This window comes from Equus caballus, chromosome 18, assembly GCF_041296265.1.
Source record: "Equus caballus isolate H_3958 breed thoroughbred chromosome 18, TB-T2T, whole genome shotgun sequence".
Lineage (NCBI taxonomy): Eukaryota > Metazoa > Chordata > Mammalia > Perissodactyla > Equidae > Equus > Equus caballus.
In genome coordinates, this window is record NC_091701.1 from 21,311,266 (window position 1) to 21,332,208 (window position 20,943).

At 37.8% G+C, this 20,943-nt stretch overlaps 1 protein-coding gene across 12 annotated transcripts in view; it reads left to right on the forward strand.

Moving 5' to 3' along the window:
* The window catches only part of THSD7B (thrombospondin type 1 domain containing 7B), a 1,030,427-nt gene that overhangs the window by 329,509 nt on the left and 679,975 nt on the right, over positions 1-20,943 (forward strand). Inside the window, exon 6 of one of the 12 annotated variants that reach the window (XM_070240788.1) lies at positions 18,012-18,298. The exons of 10 other annotated variants lie outside the window; for them this stretch is intronic. The gene's annotated coding sequence lies outside the window, so the exon portion shown is untranslated. The remainder of the gene's footprint in view (positions 1-18,011; positions 18,299-20,943) is intronic. One more of the 12 variants, XM_070240796.1, reaches the window with a different exon arrangement.

A 20,943-nucleotide genomic window follows, 5' to 3' on the forward strand; every position in this document is an offset into this window, starting at 1 on the left:
GGAAATGCTCTGATCCCAAGGGACCTATGCTCCCATGACAAGCCGTGCTTACATTTCCACTAGATGCAGCAGTAAGTGGCCGAGAGCAGCAGAAACTTGTGCTTCTCTCTTCCCTAACCCTGCAAATGTTAAAGCAGGTGTCTCTTTTCAAGTTCTTCTAGGTATCCAGTGTGTTTTTTTTCCACTTGGTTAATTTTGCATTTGGATCTATTGTATTCAGTGTCTGTGTTATATTTCTATAGCTATGTGCAATTTGTTGGCATAATGATCAGGTAGAGAAAGGTTCGTGTATCTGGAGGAGCGGTTTGAAGGTCCACCAGATATGGGTTGCTAAATTCACACAAGACAACCCAACAAAACCTCACATAATAATCAAACAGTTTTACAATATTTGAGAGAAAAAAATGGAGTCCTTTCTTTCATAATACTGGTTCTCCATTGTTGAACATTGGTGTATCATCTTTCCTCTGTCTAAATTAAATCCTGTCTCCTGCACCTGCAGTTTAAGCCCATTTCTTGCTGTTCTAGCATCTGTAGAGAATAGCGGTTTGCCGTCCTTGTCTGTCTACTACCCATTGTATTGCTTGAAGGCGATTATATTTATTCACTGGCTGTCTTTTTTTATTCTGAAATATTTGTAGTTCCTGTAGCCTTTTTTCCTAAGCCTAATATCTCAACTTTTTATTCTGGATGGGAGTAGCATTACAAACAGTTGTCTTAAAAAGATAATTGAGCACAGCATTTGGGGAAAATAATTAACGATTTAAATGAAGTGATTTGTTATTTAGATATGCTAATTAAAAACAATTTTAAAGTAATGATTATTAAATAAAGAGCTTTGTAGGCTTGGGCAGCACATTTTCACTGTGTTTTTGGAATTCTTTTGTGAATTGAAAATATCTAGTTTGAAGAAATCAACAAATAACGGACATTTAAAAAGAATCTGTAGGTCTATCCAATGATAACCAGGTCTAATTTGGGAATTTCAGACATGTAGAAATGTGGTTCATTCCAGGCTTATCTTAAATTGCTATTACCATTGTCTATTCATTCCACACAATATAAGGCTAATGGTCCTTAACTTTTTTGTCCATTTCCAGATCATCATTGGGCATCTTGTGAAATGATTAAGTAATATATCAAAAATATGTTATTTTACACAATACGCACTATTTAGATAGTGATACTTTGCTTGACAGCAGCTTCTGCCAACACTATATTTTATTTATATGATCTAAAACAGTGATGCCATCATGATCATGTAGCTTCATAAATCCAATCCACTTGCATTATTATCTTTATATTCCTTTCAAATATGTATTGGGATGCTACACTGGGATATTGACCTAAAATTTCCATGTGATGAAGTACCCTTCTCTTTCCCATTATCTGAATTGTTCTTGCCACCCAGTGTGAAAATGGGAAAAAACTTAGGATGACATCCCGTAATATCTTCCCATGGAGCGCTCTTATCGAATTATTTCCAGGTGGATGCGACAGATGTTCATCAAGTTGCTCCCGGCTTCCACTGTTAATTGAACCATAATGGGAGTGACAGCAGGGAAGGACAAATTATGAGAGTGGAGATACAATTTGAACTGTGCATTCTTATGACCTTCCTGGAAACTTGGATTGGGCTGACAATTCTTGCTTCTTTCTCATGAATAGGAAGGAATGTGAGATTTTCCAGCTACAATACATCAATGAACTAATGTCCTCTGAAATTAGTAGTGTCTTACTGTTGACACCTTTTATCAATCAACTTGTTATTGCTCTAACTGTGATGTGTTAACAGGTTACTAAACCAGGAGTCGTAAGTCCTAACTATGAATCATGGCTTTAGAGGAGTCACTTAATCTTGATGAACTATAATTTTATCACTTTCAAAAGGAGCAAACATTTCCTATTGTAAAGTGTCTGAAATGAAGCTTTGAGAATAACTTTTGTAAGGAGTTAGTATTATGTGTGTACTTATCTTAAAAGTCATTTTAACTAGAATTTAAAATTCTCCACTTAAATAATTGGATTTGGTGCAGAAGATGAACTCAAAGTTGGCCAGGTTTAACAAACACTGTATTGATATCCAATGGAGATGATGGCTATAGCAAACAACAGTTAGAGAAGACACAACATTGAGAATAGAATTTACAGAGTTCTAGGGGTGACTTCAGAGGAAGGGTGAGTGACAGTCACCAAATAAAATGAGCAATAAAGGGATTGATTGGAGGTTTGATATGACTGTGAATGCAAATCCCCTAACTGTGGGTGGCATTTAAGAGAGAAGACTGAATGGTCAAGCATAGGCAGCCACTGGATGTTTTTAACATTCATTAGAAAGAGGCTTCCTACAAGCTCTTTGGTATTTTTCTTAAGAGGATTGGTATGACCCCAAAAGAGAAAGCCAGAACTAAAACCTCAGGAAAGATAGGGAGGAAGAAGTCAGACACATTTGTTGAACTATAGTGGGAATGACAGTGGGGATTGATGATCAATTCTCTCATTGTTTATCAGTGGAGGAAGAGAGCAGCAAGAGAAACCAAATCATTCCAGAAACTGGAATTGGAAGTGTTAAGTGTGGAGCCCAGTTTAATGTTGGAGTTGATGGAGAAGATGATTCGTGGTTTATTTGAGGAGTGGAGGGCAGTAGCTTGGGAGCCAGGGAAATGGAAAGAGAGAAAACTCATAAGAGACGAAGATGTGAATGGAGGGAGCACATTATTGTTGATGATGGATTTGGTGCAATTCTTGGTCTTCTCTATCCTCACTCACATTACCTTGGTGACTTCTTCCAACCTCACACTATTTGTAGCTAATGCCTTTCAAATATCAAAATCTCAGGGCTCTCCCCTGAACTACAGATTCATGGATATAATTTCCTATCTGTCATCTCTACTTGGATATGTAATAAGCATTTCAATCTTTTTTGTTTTTTAAAGATTGGCACCTGAGCTAACAACTGTTGCCAATCTTCTTTTTTTTTTTCTGCTTTATCTCCCCAAACGCCCCTGTACATAGTTGTATATCTTGGTTGCAGGTCCTTCTCATTGTGGGATGTGGGACACCGCCTCAACGCGGCCTGATGAGCGGTGCCATGTCCGCACCCAGGATCTGAACCCTGGGCCACCGCAGCAGAGCGCGCGAACTTAACCACTCGGCCACAGAGCCGGCCCCTAAGCATTTCAATCTTAACATATGAAACTGAACTCCTGATGTCTCTCCTATCCCGCATCTGTTCCTCTCTCTTCACAGCCTTCCCCTCTCTGTTTGTAGCAATTCATCCTTTCAGTTGCTCATGTTCAAAATCTTGGAGTCATCCTCGATTCTTCTCACATCTAATCCATCAGCAAATCTTGTTGGCACTGTCTTCAAAATATTTCTAGAACTTGACTAATTCTTACCACCTTCACTCATAACTGCCTCATATCTAGTCTCCCTGTTTCTATATTTTCCCCTCCTAAAGCCTGTTCTCAACAAAGTAACTAGAGAGATTCTGCTACAATCTAAGTCACATCATGTCACTCTTCTGTTCAGAACACTCCAGTGTCTCCCCATCTCATTCATAGTAAAAATAACAAAATTATTGTAGTGGTTTACAGAGACTCTATACTCACTCTGTTGCTTTTCTGGCATCATTTCCTTTATCTTCCTCACTTCACTCCAACTTCACTGGCTTCCATGCCTCAGGACCTTGACCCTTGCTGTTCCTTCTGCCTGGAACACTGTTTTCCAGATAGTTGCAGAGCTCTTCCCTTATCTGCTTTAAGTTTATTTTGTTTACTGCTGTATTCTCAGCACCAAGAACGGTACTTGGTCCACAGTAGGCACTCAGAAAATATGTATTGAGATAATTAATTGTGAATTAGGTTATGTGCCCAAAGGCTAGCAATTTGGATATCCTGGGAGAGATTTTCTGAAGAAGTGAGATAGACCTATTCTGCCACATGTAGGAGGCAAGACCTGGCATGGAAATATTTTGTGTGAGGCCACATTCTAATTTTAAGACCTCGTTATTTTATGGTTCAACTTCTATAATGGTTTCTTCCACTTATTTCTTACCCTCTTAGTGTAATTTCTCTTTGAATTATCTTTAGATTTTTATTCAATTCATATTTATTGAGTATCTACTATGTGCTAGATCCTATGATGATGGGTGCTCAAGAATTTTATCTCATGTAAGACAGTCCCACAATAAACCTGTGTGTTAAGTATTATTATTCTCGTTTTTCAGGACAGGCAGAAGTAGAAGTTCAGAAGGATGAAGAGGCTTGACCCAGAGTCACAGAGTAAACCAGTGACAGAATGAGAATTTGAATTTGCTTCTCCTAGTTTTGAGTCAGGTTCACTCCACTTTGCAGACTTTAATCCATCAGCAGAATAATCAGTATCTATTCTGTAAAAGTCATTATCATTGACTATCTTTTCCTTTTGGGGAAGAGATCTAGAGCAATAAAAAGAAAGAAACTAAGTGTAAGTCATTTATTGCTGTGTAACAAATTGCTCCAAAATTTAATAGCTTTAAACAGCAATAAGCATTTGTTATCTCATACAGTCTCTGTAGGTCAGGAATCTGGCTCAGGGTCTTTCATGAGGCTGCAGTCAATACATGACCTGGGGCTGCTGTCATCTGAAGACTTGACTGGGGCTGCAGGATCTGCTTCCAAGGGGATTCACCTGCATTCCTGGCACATTAGTGCTCTTTGTTGGCAGGAGGCCTCAGTTTCTTGTCACATGGACTCTCAATAGGGTTGCTTGAGTGTTCTCACAGCATGGCCCCTGGTGTTCCCCAGATGATCAAGAGAGTGTAAGGCCAAGGTTGCAATGTCTTTTATGACCTAGCCTAGGAAGTTTACCCAGAATAGATAGCATGAGCAGAAACTCCCTCTTCTTTCTCCTATATATAAGCAGACTATAAGGCTTAGCCTTTAGCCTCCTGCTCTTTCTGTACTGCATTCTCTCACTTGGGGAGCTTGCCTGATTTTCTGCTTTCATGGATGTAACTACCAACTCAATGGGCCTGAATTTCCAATCATATCTCTAACTTTGACCTCTCTCAGTTCCATTTCTCCTCTGTTATAGACATTGCTATGTGAATTTTATATCAGTATATCAAACTTGTGACAAAGCAAAAATTGTCATCACTTTCCTTAACCAGTTTCTCCTTCTAACTGTTTGTTTCTTAGCTGGAGAACTCATTGTTAGCTATTACCATCTCCTTTCTTCCTCCTTGGACGTTTGCACTTTCCTTGGTATATCTCTTGCTGCCTTTCCATTTTTCCATCCACATTGTCTACTACCTATAGCGGATCTTTACATATAAGAAACTGCCCTAGTGTTTTGCTTTGAGCTCATCTTCCTTAATCTGTCCTATGTGCTGCTATCAGTTATATCCTGAAGTACAGTTTTGAATTGCCTCCTGTTGGAGAAACACTTGATCACCTCACCATTGCCTATTGAGTAAAATCCGAGGCATTCACACTTCAGAACATTTACCTTATGGTTCTAATCTATTTCTGAAGCTTTATTCCAAATCTTAGCACCTTACTTCACGTCATTCCCTTACTTGGAATTCCATGTGTTTCCTCATCTCCAACCTTGTTTAAAATCTGCTTGTCTTTCAAAGTCTTCTCTTTGAAGTCATTCTAGGAATACGTAGAATGCTCATGATCTGTAATGGGAAATTGGTACTTACATAGTCTACTTTGTTTAGTTAATTACATCTTTACTTATTATATATCCAGTAATTGCAGTTTGTTGGTAAACATCCTAAAAGTAGCATGTGCAATCCTTGGTTTCACCTGAGCTCAATACTCTACTTTGTCTCTGCATTAAATATTTTATGATTGCAATATTTGTTATGAAATATCGTGTCAGAGTAAGAGGAGAATCATGGGATTCTGTTCACTGTGTTGCTGAGACATAATATCGTGAAGTTAGGTGTGTGTCAGATTTTAACAGCATTCAAGGGACCATCTAGATCCTTTTGCACTAGAAATTCATATAATATTAAATGCAATCAGCTGGCAGTTGGCTGGGGCAGTGACTATCACTGTGATAGAATTTGGCCTCAGTTCTCTGAATGGACAGCCAACCAGAGCAAAGAATCTTGGGTAAAGAAGATATTACAGTGGATTTTAGTTGGCTTAGGAAAAGGGTCCTGTGGCTGGCTGCAGCTATGGGGAGTGGAAAAGGAAAGCAGAGGGAGTAGATGTTTTGATCTCTGTTTGGTTTTAAGCTTTCATTATCAAACACAGGACCAACTTCAACAAAAATAAATCAAACTGAGATTACCTTCTTGAAAGAGGCAAATTGTTTACATTTATTTTAATTTTCATGATAAAAGATATAAAAGTTATCTTGCAACCTAGGCTTGATTATTTACGCGGGACCATGAAACCCAGGGGTCTGCTTCCTGTCTTGCTCTAGGCATTTCCATTAAAAGTTGATGGTAACTCCACGTTTAGATGAGCTTTGTGGAGCACAGAGGAGGGGAGTAGCACATCCCCTCTTTGCTACTTGGAGAAGAATGGCTACATGGGGAAACAACACTATTTTTAAAGTAGTCATTAAAGTTTCTTTTGCAGCAGATTATTTTCCTTCCTGGGAAAAACATCGTTTCACTGACAAATTGCCAAAATCCACAGTGCAGTGAAATGGCTGCCCTGAGTTGGCTTCTTCCAGCAGGCACCAGATGTTTATTAAGCACTCAATATGTGCTTCAAGTTGTGCCATATTTGGTGTTGGGTACACACAGTGTGTTCTCTTGATTTTCTAAAAAAAAAGGAAATCTGCAAAATGAAAGTATTCTGAGTTACATGTCCTAATAAAATTTTTTTAAAGCTTGGATAAGTGAGAAGACAAAGAATAAAATCTCTCCTATTTCTACCATGTAAATACAACTAACATTCTTAGGATGTTTTTTTTCCAAAAAATTTAATGCATAGATTTTTCCCTCATAATTTTAGTTAAATATAATATTGAGGTTTTGTTCAACTTATCATATACACATTTTTCATATTTTTATACTTTTTATAACTGTCTACTGTAGCTACACAATACTCTGTTGAGAAGATATAATAAAGTTAATTAATGATTTCCCTTTAGTAGACATTTAGGTTACTGACTCTCTAATTAACATTACCGTGTTTCTAATTAACATTAATAATAGGCCCTGATATGAATACTTCTGTGCACAGGTGTTGGTTTTTTTTCCCTCTATACTTGGGATTGTTTCTGAGGCTGCTGTTGTTCCATCCAAATCTCCTTTACCTGGCCAGCTACTGTGAATCTGGCTGCTGATGGCTCACAGTCATGCTCTTCTCCAGAGAACTGTCCTTCACCTTCTGGAGGCATGTCTGGATAAAGGGACCATATTGGTGAAAGACATAGAAACCATGAATTATGAAAATGGTTGAAAGAGCTGGACATGTTTAGTCTAGAAAAGAGGAAAGTTGGAGTTGTGTCATGTGGCAGACAGATGAGACATACTTCAACTATAACTGCAAAGGAAAGCATTAAGATCAAGGGCTTTAGATAAAGGAAAACAACTATTCCAGGTTGAGATGCATGTCTTCCTAATTGTAGCTATTCAAAAATAGAATGGGCTGCTTTGTAGTGCGTGGAATTAATTCCCTGTCATTGGAAATATTCAATTACTGATAAGAGTATTAGAGAAACTTTGAGTTATAGAAATCGCTTGTAACGTTCTTTTAATTCCTTGATCCTTCAAATGTTTGTGTCAGTGCTATCAATATTCTCTTATATGTTTCAACATTGACTTCAACATTAGTTTTTTCTTGTGTTTGTGAGCTAGACGGTGCAAGAAGAGTTGCTCTAAAGGAGGAGGAGAAGCAGATTTAAGAAAATAGTGGTGTCAGGGAGGAGGAAATTTCCTCTTCTATCCTTCTTGTCTTCTTATGGCTGGACTAATAATGAAATTGACACAGGACCAGATTAACAGGAAAAAATCTAATTTAGTACGTATGTATTGGAGATCATAAAAATGATGCCCAGAGAATGAACAAACCAGACATTATATATATCTTTTGCATAAAGAAATAATAAATTTGTGAGGAATGAAAGGACAAAGAAACTTAGGTTGGAGGTACATAATTAGTGGGAAATTTAAATAGAGTTTAGGCTGAGGTAGTAAATTAGCACAGTTTGCTTATATGGGCTTTTCGGCCCTGAATCCCCTAGTTCTGGTGATAAGGATGCAGGGAGAGCTCCTTTCACAGGGGAGACTTATTTCCTGCTTTTAGGAGGAACAGAGAGAGGAGGGTCAGAATGTTCTTTGTACTTCTCAAGTAACTTTAATTCAAAATGATCAGTATGTTCTTGTGGGATATTTTGGGATGGCCTTCCCTGGGACCCAACAGATGTGTGTATTAGAAATCGTTAAGGGACTATAACATTGTCAGTTAGGAATTGATGTCATCATTGGAAATTGACATCAACAGTTGAAAATGGTGCTGTTCTCATAAGACTATGGATCCTCTATAAGAATCACTCTACTCTATTTTTTAGAAACCTGGCAAAGATTTGTTGAGGTGTGTTATCTCTCCTTGGCTAAGCTTATTCAGCACCTTCACCCCATGACAATGGCATACATTTCTAAAGCAGATGGAGGATTAAGGTGTATCTGTGGTCACAGAACAAAGTGATGCAAATGACCCGTAAGGTGATGTGTTGTGCTAATTTTTGTGTCATTTGATCACCTTGGGTGATGACTTCACCTATGGTTCTGCAAAATTATTATAAACAACTATAGAGTGGGTATGACTGTTACTTTTCCAGTGATGTACCCAAAAGGGCAGAATGAAGATTTCTTTTTTAACATTTGTGAGAATGCCTGTTTTAGTTTCATTCTTGTCATTTACCTAGTTCTTCATAAGCTCACCTTGTGTTTGCGCGCTAATGCGTTTAGATCACGTTATTTTTGTGTGAATGATTTTAAGAAGTTTCTGATTTTTCTTGTCTTTCAGACTGTAGCTTTTATTCCCATAGACATCTCTTTATGACCTTCAGATTTCTGAGCGATATTCCTCTTCCCTAGCTGACAGAGGTCATGTCTGTATGGCTGTTAATATCTAGTGCCCTGATATAACAAATATCAGATCTGTAGTAAGTTATATTTTGAATTTTAATAAAAATTTGCTATGCTCAAACATATGATTTTTAAAGGCCCAGATCCTTTGAAGCCTTCCTGAAATTCATTCTTACCTCTGAAAAAATAAGTGATTATTTCTAGAAATTATAAGACATCTGACAGTTCAAGACTGTTAGTCCAGGGGACATGAGCCATTCAACTTTCTCTAAGAACTGTACCTAATCATTAATTAATGTTTACTTGTTTTATTAAAATATCTATTTAGCATTTCATTTTCCATGTTGTGTTATACTGTTTTCCTCCTTGGGACCTTAGAGATCCTCCAACAATGTACCTGTTGGTACATTCTAAGTGTAGAATTGGCAATGGTCTGCAAAGTGTGTGTTAGAAAATGTGTAATGTTGATAGGGCGAATAGTAGATGTTAGGTGTCTAAGAAAGTCTGTAGGAATGGAATTTTGCAATGTTTTGTGGGAGCCTCATTGAAATCAATTTTTTTGCGTGTGTTTGAGGTTACTGGCTTTCCCAGCCCAATTCTTTTTTAGTTCATTATAATTTTATTAGAATAGAATATACCCTGCTGTACCTATTAACGTCATTCATTCAACATTTACCATGCACCTACTGGGTCTGAGTGTTGGGCTACAAGCTAGGCATACAAAATGAAGAAAATACAGCCCTGACTTCAAGAAACAAACTTTTGGTCAAACACTGCAGAGGCCACAGGAATATTATCGTGGTTTTTGAAAATGCATTCCTTTAACAACCTAGTATCCCAAGTAAATAATTGAATTCATGCCAAGAATAAAAGGGCAGACATGTGACATTATGAAACACTGATCTCAGCCATCTTCTTAGCTGCCCTGATGGGCCACTGCTAACCTTCAGTGGGTACTTTGCTGGTCACTGTCGGCTCATTTGCTTTCTTCTGAAGCCTGTGTATCTCCATGAAGTGTGGAGTCACTTCAGGCAGGGTTCATCAAGGACAGTAGGCAAACAAATAAATGGTTTTTCATTCTCACATTTCACCAATGGGCCTTTTCCTTCTCCAGACCCACAGTTTTCTGCCCTTGTAACTGAGAGTGAAAGGTTTAGGCATACTTTCCAGAGTGGAATGGTTTCAAAAAATTATTATATAGTAAGTAGTTTTAATAAACTGTGGGTAGTGGTAATATCATTTCATAGAAGAGATCCATCCTATTGCTATTTAATTAAAATCTTTCTGCTGATGGAAAGTTCTCTCTCTGGTGTTTTCTTTAATGCATTCATGATGCATCTGTCTGGGCTCCCTTGCTAGAGATATCTTTCATTATAATCCACTTATCTAAGTTTGTAATTAAACTTCTAAATGTAAAATTTCTAGTGGCAAATTGCCAGAGTACCCAGTGAACTTGTCTTTTTTCTCTGAGAAAAATCTCTCTGAAAATTTTGGTTTTGAGTTTGGTCATTTGATCATTTTGGTCATTTGACACATATGTACACACATGTATTAATAGTTTAATACAGTACATGAAGATAAAGAGTGACTTTTTATTTAGTCTCATCAATTTATGCCTGTTTCTGTGAAATTAAAGATTGTATTGCATTTTTTTAAGGTAGGAAAATGGTAAATGAAATATAGTTTACGACAACTGCATTCAGGCTTTGTTGATCTATTTAAAACATCTAGCGGTAGTGAAAAAAAAACCTTGGAGATGATAGTAGAAGGAAAATAATCTGTTCTCCATTGCTCAAACATGTTCTTACAACTTTCCTTGTGGTTTACATAATAAGAGAAAAGTCTAAAAACGCTTTTTGCGTTACAACTTTATCTGTAATGTCCTCTTTTAGATATCACTTCATTTTTTTGGGAAGAATGAGAGGACAGGGGATGAGAGTAAATTCTATCAAATCTTCTGAAAGTAATGAGCAACTTCTTAAAGGTCAATACGCAACCACAATAACTGAAAACTTATAAAAGATAATGGAAGAGATTGCTAGAAAATTTTATAGGCTTATAAACATGTTATTATTTTATGTCAGCTATGGACACATTTTTCAATAACTTCCTTTGCAACAGTAGATGCATAATTAATCAAGAGAACACAAAGCTATATTTACAGTTTAACTAGATAATTTTCCTGACATTAAATATTTAGAATCTTACATTGCAGAAAATATTAATGAGTAATTAAGTATTTTTTAATTTTAAAGGTCAATAGCATTTGAGAACAGGATTTCATCTTGTTCACACATTCTAGTTATACTGAATTCTCATAAAAGTTCTTCAGAGTAATGGTTAAATATAAGACCACAGAAAAATCACTCTCTGTCTCCACTCATATATATATAGCATATATATAATATAAATATATATATATATTTATTTTAAAAATTTGGTAGAAAGAGATTGTCAAATTATTTCCTACGCCTTTAAGCAGAGTGGACTATAGACCAACACCATTAGGTGCCTCTTTCACTTCTTAAAATATCTACAGAAGTTTTTGTACTAACTTTATTACTTTTTCTAGAATGTAGTGCTTTTTAATTGAGTGAATTTTCTTTTTAAAATTAGCCTAAGCTCTTCCAACCAGATTATATAGATTTTCTTTTTTCTTTAGTGACTATGTTATGTTTTTTTCATCTTATTACCATTACGTACTTTAACTTTCATTTTCTCCTACTTTAAAAAAGACAGTCCTCCATTTGAGGATTTCAAAAATATAGACATTATAGAACTTTTTCTATTCTTCTGATCTTTTGGGGGTGGTGGAGGGGGATGTTTGTAATTTATTTATAAGGTGGGAGGAAGTTTTTGGCTATTTACCATAGCCAAAATGATTCTCAGGGTTTTACAACTCCTGGATTAACTTTACTGAGCACAGAGAATTCAGAAACTCAAACTAAAAGAAATTCATAACATTGTAAAGTTTACTATGGTCCTCTGCAAAATCTAACTTAAATGCTATTTAAGAGATAACCTATTGCTGTTCTTAATTTAAATAATTTCCATTTGTCTGTAAACTAAACACATTATAGTAAATATTAAATTAAAAATGACAAATACGCATTTTAATCAGTGATTTTCTTTTTCCTCCTAATTGCAAGAATTAGGGTCCTGACAGCCTCTTTTATTGAAGCAGAACAGCGTTCAGTAGTGATAGTATTTGTTGAATAATAATGCGAGGGAGGTCCTAAGATGAAAAGCAGGAAATTACACATTTTAGAAACTATTGCTTTTAGATAAATTTTGTTTTCCTCGATTCCGTAATTTTATTCCTTCCCCATTAGAGGTCTAAACTTTATGTTTAGGAGCCTTTTTGTGCTTTAAAAAAAGTAAATGATAATTTGTTCATCTAAAAAATATAGAAAAGACATGTGATTCTTTTTAAAATGAGAATGAACACTTTTATTCCTATCTTAAATTGCAGCAGATAGTTCTCTGGGTTGGATAAGACCCCGTTACCTGTGTGTTTGGACTAGTATGTTCCAAACCTGGGGATTTTAGAATGATTTTTAATATGTTTTGAGATATTTAATTTTCCAAGTAGATGAGCTTTTCTATCCATCTGTTTCTTATTGTATGCTAAAGCCTCTTCATCAATATTATGGTCCATAGTGGCAGCCACTATGGAGGATCCTCAAAATTGAAAGTAGAACTACCATACAATCCAGAAGTTCCACTTCTGGGTATTTATCTGAAGAAAATGAAAATGATTCAAAGAAGTGTATGCTACCCTGTTTATTGAAGAGGTGTTATGCTCTCTGTAGCATTATTACAATAGCCAAGATATAGAAGAAACCTAAGTGTCCATCGATAGATGAAGGGATAAAGAAAATGTTGTATATGTACATATACACAGTAGAATATTATTCAGCCATAAAAAAGAAGGTAATCTTGCCATTTGTGGCCCTTGAGGGCATTCTGCCTAGTGAAATAAGTCAGACAGAGAAAGACAAATACTGTATGATCTCACTTGTATGTGAAATCTAAAAAACAAAACAAATAAACAAAACAGAAACAGACTCATAGATACAGGAGACAAACTGGTGGTTACCATCGGGGGAGGAGTTGGGGGGTGGGAGAAGTAGGTGAAAGGGATTAAGAAGTACGCACTTCCAGTTATAAAAGTAATCAGTCATGGGGATGTAATGTATTGCATAGGGAATATAGTCAATCATGTTGTAATAACTTTCTATGGTGACAGATGGTGACTAGATTTATCATGGTGATCATTTCGTAATGTATATAAATATCGAATCACTATGATGTACGCTTGAGCTAATAGGATGTTGTATGTCAATTATACTTCCAAAAAAAAAAAACCCTCTTGTGAGAGATGCCCTCCCTATGCCCAGAGGAAAGGAGCATCCATATCTCCAAAGATGAAACAGAGGGACTCCGAGAATCAGAACAAACAGGCCTTGCTAAGTTTCTCCCAGTTTACTACATTTACCTCATACTCCTTGACCTGTCATATTTCTACATGACTGCCCACTCTTCATCAAACTTAGCATAAACATACTCAGGTTTAACTGTTTCTTTCAGTCTTCATTTCCTTCTGAAGTCTCCCATGTTATGAAATTTAAATAAATTTGTATACTTTTCTCCTGTTAAAAAAATTATGGTCCAAGATCAAGAAAACTTAACTAGAAAAAAAATTTACAAATGTAGACTCAATAATCCATTCATTCATTTAGCAAATATTTATTCAATATCTACTGTTTTCCGGGTGCTGGGCACTTAGTGAACAGGGTAAAGTATTTGGATGATGCTAGAGAGGATGAAAATAAACAAACTGATGTACACTCTCTTGTCAGGTATTGATCTTTTCCAAGTGTTACAAACAAACAAACGAGAAACAAGTGACGGGGGTTAGAGTGATTGCAGCTGTGCTGAACAGATGGTGGTCTTGGAAAGGGCTTTGAGAATAATGAAGTGAGGAAGCAAGCCACGTGGATACCTAAGGATCAGCGAGGGAAGGGCCTTGAGGAGGGGTATCCCTGAATAAGAAGGAGGCTTGAACAAGTGTCTGGGCTCAAAGAATGAAGAGAGAGTAGTGAGGAGGGGAAGCAAAAGTCCAACCAACAGGATCTTTAGATTTTATTCTGCGATGCAAAGCCATGGGAGGATTTTAAGGAGGGAAGCATATTTTTATTTCCTAAGATTGTGCTGGATTTTGTGTGGAGAATGCATAGAAAACAACAAAGAAGTAAAGCAGGAAAACCAGTTAGGAGGCTGTTATAGTAGCTTAGGTGAGAAATGATGGTAGCTTGCGCTAGGAAGTTAGTGACAAAGGAGATGGGACATGGCTCGATACTGGATAGATTATGAAGATATTGCCAGCTAGGTTTGCTGATGGATTGATTTTCAGATGTGAGAAAAAGGATTTCAGGATGACTCCTGGGCTTCTGGTCTGGGGCAGTGTGATGCTGTTACTGAGATGCGGACGCTGAGGAGAGAACTGAGCTGCGTAGAGGAATCTTGAGCTCAGTTATGTGCGTTATGTGTGACTTGCCTGTCAGACATCTAAGTGGAGATATTCACTGATCCATTGGATGTATGATTTCAGGGAAGAAGTCAGGACTGGAGATATGGGAATGGATGTGGAGAAATGAGAATCATGAAGCATGGTAATTAAAGCTGGGGGACTAGACAATTTCACTGGGGGAGGAGTGAGTAAAGCTAGAGAAGAAAAGGATTCTGAGGACAGGGCTGGAGATATATTAATCCATAGGTCAAAATGAGAAGAAATCATAGAAAATGTGACTGAGAAGAAGTAGCCAGTGAGAAGTTAGAAAATGAAGAGATATGGTGTCTCTGTCCCAAGTGAAAAAAGTGATTAAGAAGAAGGGCGTGGTGGAAGATTTGACCAACAACCCAGGAATGTGAAGGGGTATTGAGGACATGATTCTCTTGAGGTAATAAGGTGATTTTCCATGAGGTGATGACAAAGTGGTTCTAAAATTACAAGAATGTGTCCATAATACCTTCAGAATCAGGGAGGGCTTGGCAACTGCATAGACGGAAGCTACATAAATATGTTCTTATTTTAGGCTGTGTCTATATGAATGGATTGTCCTCGTTGGGGAATCTGAGGCAGGTTACCAGACTAATTACTACCTTTCTTCTTTACAGTTCATCATACAAGAAGTGCCCCTTTCTTCACTGCAAGACGCTTAGGAAAAATGACAACAGATATAGCTGCTTTTCTTTGAATAATGCATGTGTTACCTGAAGAAGCCAATGTGGGGAATAACCCAACCTCATCTGCTTAGAAATAGGCACATCCATATTCTGGTTTACAGAGAGTTTCAGTGTGTTGCTTGAACCATGTGAGAAGTTGTCTTTCAATCTGTAGAAGTCAATAGAAAGAGGCACACTCATATCTGTATGTATATGTAGGTATGCATCTAGGGACGTCGACACTGTAGGAGTTAGAGTTGCTTTCAGCTCATGTAACAAAACACACAAAAAAGTAGCTTAAAACAAAGGGGTTTATTTTTCTCACAAAGCAGAACATCCAGAAGTTGACCAACAAGGACTGTTGCTGCAATTCCACGATGGCATCTGTCTCGGGCTTCTTCTGCATCTCCACTCCATCATTCTTAGTGGGTGGTGTTTATCCCCATGGTCTCAAGATACCTCTGGCACCTCCAGGCATTGCATCTGTGTTCCAGGCAGGAATAATAAGAAAGGAGCCAATGGCAAAGGACCACACTATGACTTTCGTCTTTGGGGTTTTATATTTTTATTGGAAAAGGGAAGTCCCCCCTCATCCTGATACTTGTGCCTTCAGATCATTGGCCAGATTTGTGTCATGTGGCCACCCTTATTGCAAGGAAGTCTAGGAATATGTTTTTTCTTTTTTAACCAGGCAGGTGGACATTCTTAAAAAGTTACAGTTCTAGAAGAAAGAGAGAATATAGCAGTGTCTGCCACAGCTAGCAAGTTGTAGTTTTGAAGGTTTCGGCGAACCTGTTTCAAGTCCTCTTTCTATTATATGCTGTAGCAAGATTTTGCTCAGAGACATGTAAAATATTTGTATGCACTTTGGGCAAAGTTTTCTGTGACTTCATTTTGTGATTCAAACCTATTGCAATTATTAATATAGTAAACCAAAAACCATGTGATGGACTATTTTTATGGTATGCTTGCAGGCACCCCATGCTTATATTTGACATAATTTAGGATTCCTCAGAGCTAGGTGCATGGAGGAAGAGGCTGGAGGTTAAAAGCCTTGAGGAAGTTGCTAAACATCATACCATTGTGAGTCCAGAGGTTACTCTCTCATAAAATAGAGATGATAATACCTGTTTTCTCCTTCACAGGGTCAGTGTGAATCTTTAATGGTACAGAGTGCTTCTAGCTCTTCAGAACTATGCCACAAAGTCACAAGACTGGGAGGTTGAAAAATCATCTCCCCTCCCTTTGCCATAGGACAGAATTGCAGTCAAACCATTTCTTAAATTTTGCTGGAATATGGTTTTCTCTGAGTTTTGGGAGAATAATGACAATAGTAACAATGGCAACCCTTCAGTGAGTGCTCACTCTCTGACAGTGCTCATGTAATACTTTCCATCCATTATTTCATCCCTTCCTTACTCCCTAAGGGTTATGGGGTGACTGTCCCCATTTTGTAGATGAGGATCCTGAGCCTCTGAGTCCGGGTGACCTGCCATGATCACCACGTGTGATGCAATGAACAGATTGGGCTTTGGTGACAGGTGACAGGCCTGTTTTGTAATCCGGTTTGATGTTTTCTGGCTGAGGTGACCTTGGAATAATTATTTAACATCCTGAGTGATCAGTATCTTTTACGTCTGAAAAATAGGAACAATTGCTCAGACTATTATGTGAGGGTTAAGTGGATGATATGTAAATTGCCTTGCCCAAGCTGCTGAGAGACCCTACTGGAGCTGTAAAGGATCTGCATTTTCAGGAATGTGAAAAGTCTTTGCTTGTGTTGATATTGGGTTACAGTGCTAGTCTCGTTCCAGAGGAAGCCCATTGAGATTGCTTGCAAACAACTTACTACGTCTGTGACCTTGGGCTTGTCACTTAACTCTCCAGGCCTCAGTTTCCTCATCTCTAAAATGGGGGAAAATACTTCATAGGGCTGTGGTGAAAGTTAATGAAATACTTAGGTCAATATTTTATATTGACAGACTTTGAAAGATAAAATGGGATGCACAGTATTGCAATCCGAAATTAGGCAGATAGCTGAGAAAAAGCAAATGCTTCCATGGTTTCCCCAGCAGTGTTTAGTTAATAGTCACTTGCAACAGGCAACTGGTTGGAGTTGCCATCCCGGCAATTGAGTAGGTCCTGACAGTGGACATCCTCTCCTCCAGCCCCTGTTACTTGGCCATCTTTACTGAGCCGTTGTCCCTGCACAGTCGCCATGAGATGGCACTATGGGGATGTGCATGGCCAAGTTTGCTTTTCTCCCACTCATTGTTGTTCTTTCAGGCTGAAAGCAAATTGGAACGGTTTTTATTTTATTTTACTTTTTTAGGTTTTGTGCCCTTTAAATATTCAAGGACTTCACCGATAAGAATACATTTAAGGAAAATTCAATGCATATGAAGTGTAAGGCACATTTTTCATAGCTTGAATGGCCTTTAAATGATGAGAAAACTGAGGCTAACAGGAGAAACCGTGTTTTTTATTTCTCTTAGTATTCATCAATTGAGAGCTAGCCTGGTAAATACATTTTGAATCCTAAGGTATATAGTAAATAAGTTGATTTGGAATCTCAGCAACCTTTATGATATAAATTATTCATGCTGTTGTGGGTAGCACATGTTTCCTGCATAATATGTATGTATATTTTATCATAGTTGCAACATTTTTCCATTTGTGTTATACAAACAGAGGAGTGGACTCTCTAATTGTTTCTTGTTTCCTTGAATTTTGTTTATAGTGAACTCTTGTGTGGCTTCTCAAGTAATGGACACAAGAATGACTCCCGGTGTCTTCCAAGGGATAATCTAGTGAGTTTCAGGCATTTGGAGGAAAGAGATGCAACGTAGTGTAGTGGAGTGAGACAGCCCTATGTTCACATTCCATCCTGCGCTTTCCATCCCTCAGCAGAGATTCTCATTTTATGTACGTATGTGACACATGCAGCATGGCAAATGGTGGAAGCTTCATCAAATCTAGTTTCCCATCCTCTGTCCCCAAGATTCTTGGGAAAAGGGAAGTAATGAGGTAAGAGTTATGGGTAATACAGGTACTAAAAATGTGGGAGGGGTTTCAGGAACAAGATTACTGTGGCTTTCTAAATTGAGATGCTTTTGTTCATTCTCTAAGATCTGTATTTCAGATTTTTTTGGCAAGATCAGTCTTAGGTTTCCACTGACACTCTCCGTGTTAGTCAGTGATAGCTGGGAGAGGTGGTGACTGCAAGCATCCAGTAGGTTCCCCAAGCCATTCTTCCCCAGGATCTTCTACTGAATGGTGGCTTAGGTGAACACAAAAAGAGCCTTAAAGACGTTGGGTCCCTTGCAGACTCAGTACGGGACTCTGGCCTGGTGAGGGAGCCTAAGAGGAGACCAGAGCTCAGAGCAGCCTGTGTTTAGGTAATTTTAATGGGTATTATTATTATTTTTTTGCAATTAAAATCCAAAAATTGATGCAGAATTGAAAATATTTATATATGAATTCTTGGCCAATCGTTCCAGCTCACATGTGGTCTCACTGGGACTCCTAATTCTTTTAACTCTCTTTTTGGTTCCCAGCTGTAGCCATTTACAGTGTAGCTAATATGCTTTTGGTCCTCCTTCTCTTTAGGTTGCATTTTAATGACTTGAATATGTTTTTAGATATCCTGGATGTATGTCTTCCACTAATGAGAATGGACAAAGTCAAATATACCCTGGTGATTTGCTTTCGTAGAAGAGGTAGCCTCAGCAGAGAGCTAGTCCTACTAGTTAATAACTTTATTATTAATAATAATAATGATAATAGCTTAAGATCAACTACCCTAAAACATAAATCATTGTTTTTATAAAAAATTCTCTTACATTGCAATGACTTAAAGCCATCATTATACCGAAGGCCAGTTCAAGGCTTTCCCAGGGATATGTTTTTCAACTAATTTGCTTTGTAGGATTCACTAGAAAGTTACATTTATATTTTATGGGGGTAATATTTAGATTCTTTTCAGCTGTCTCAATGGAATTATTAGCAATGGTGTCTTCTGAAAAATGTCCAGACTAAAGTCTTTGTATCAAATCTATGTTATGAAGAATTAACCACCCATTTGTGTGTGTGTGTGTGTGTGTGTGTGTGTGTGTGTCTGTGTGCATGTGTGCCTCGAGAAATTTCTGTGTTGGTTTCTGAGGAAAATAATGGCCTGGCTTCAGTCTACCTTTCAGCAGAAGTGGAGCGACTATGCATCGAGACAAAAGACTTAGGAAGACTTTAAAATATCCTGATACAATTTCTAAACCATTTGCTGTTGTGTTGCTTCCTAAAGAATGTGGATTTGGGTCTGAAAAATGTCTCACAGCCAGAACAATTTGGATTATGTGATAATATACTAAGTTAAAAATACTTTTATTTGAGGAGGGGCTACCTCCTTCTGATTCACACAGAAATACCATATGAGCCAGTGATGGCCTTACAATAAACTAATTTAATAGCCATGTTGCCCAACCTTTAGTAAAAGCACAGTCCTGGTAAATCATATTCGGAGATGTTTGCTACAAGAAAATGTGGCCAGTTCAGTTCTCTAGGCCAGAGGTTTTTGTGCTGTGTCCAGTAATACCTCAAAGATCCCAGGAAAAAGAAGACAAACAGTCAAGCAAGAAAGCCCTATTTTAGTTCAGCTGGAACATTCCACTTTTATGCTTCTCAATATTGGTGTGCAATACAGAAATTTGAAGAAAAGCTTTTGTTTGCTTATCCACTTATTCTCTTCGTCCCTGGATCCAGACAGGCCATCAGAGAGCAGTATACTTGAACTCTGTTGCCTGACTCCTTGTAGAATCATTTTTTACTGATTTGTACTTTGCTACTGTACCCTTGGAGTGTTCTAGGAGGGCCCCGAGTCTCCACTGTATACACAGCTTGCCAATGGCGGTTTTATTTGATGAAGTGATGTGTTCAGCACATTGCTCAGCACGTTGTCCGTATTTATGAGGACTCTTGGGGTAAATTCCATCAGTGCTTGGGAGCAGGGCAATGGCTTCCCTTAAAACAATAAGAAAAAAGAAAGATTATATAACTTTCCCCTTCGTACATGAGGGCTATAGTAGTTGCCACTTTTCTTTGGTCGCTAGGAAGCTCACCGTCAGATTTGCTCTCCACTTCTAGCAATTTTGTGGGTAAATATTTAGGGGCAATAGCTTCTTCCCTTGATATCCTTTTACTTTTTAATCCTTTTATCCCCCCTACCTTTGTCTCAATAGATTTTCCTAATATGTGTATTGTGACAAGTTATCTCAGCTCTCCTTTACTCCAGATAGATTTTCTTGTTATCTTTTGGAAAAGGCTCCCTGGATATCTTGTAGGCACATCAGACTTAATAGTCTTTAAAGGAAATTCTTTTTGTTTTCCTTTTCTTCTGCTTTCTTTCTTTTTTTTGTGGGGAAGATTGGTCCTGAGCTAACATCTGTGTCAATCTTCCTCTATTTTATGTGTGACACCACCACAGCATGGCTTGATGAGCAGTGCTAGCTCCACGCCTGGGATCCAAACCCATGAACCTGGGGCCACTGAAACAGAGGGCATGAACTTAACCACTAAGTTCAGGAGACCATGCCCCTTTGTCTTCCTTTTCAAACCTGCCCCTCTTCTCATTTCTTCTCTTTGGTAAAGGGATCCCGTGGGTTCAGTCATCTGTTTGCAGT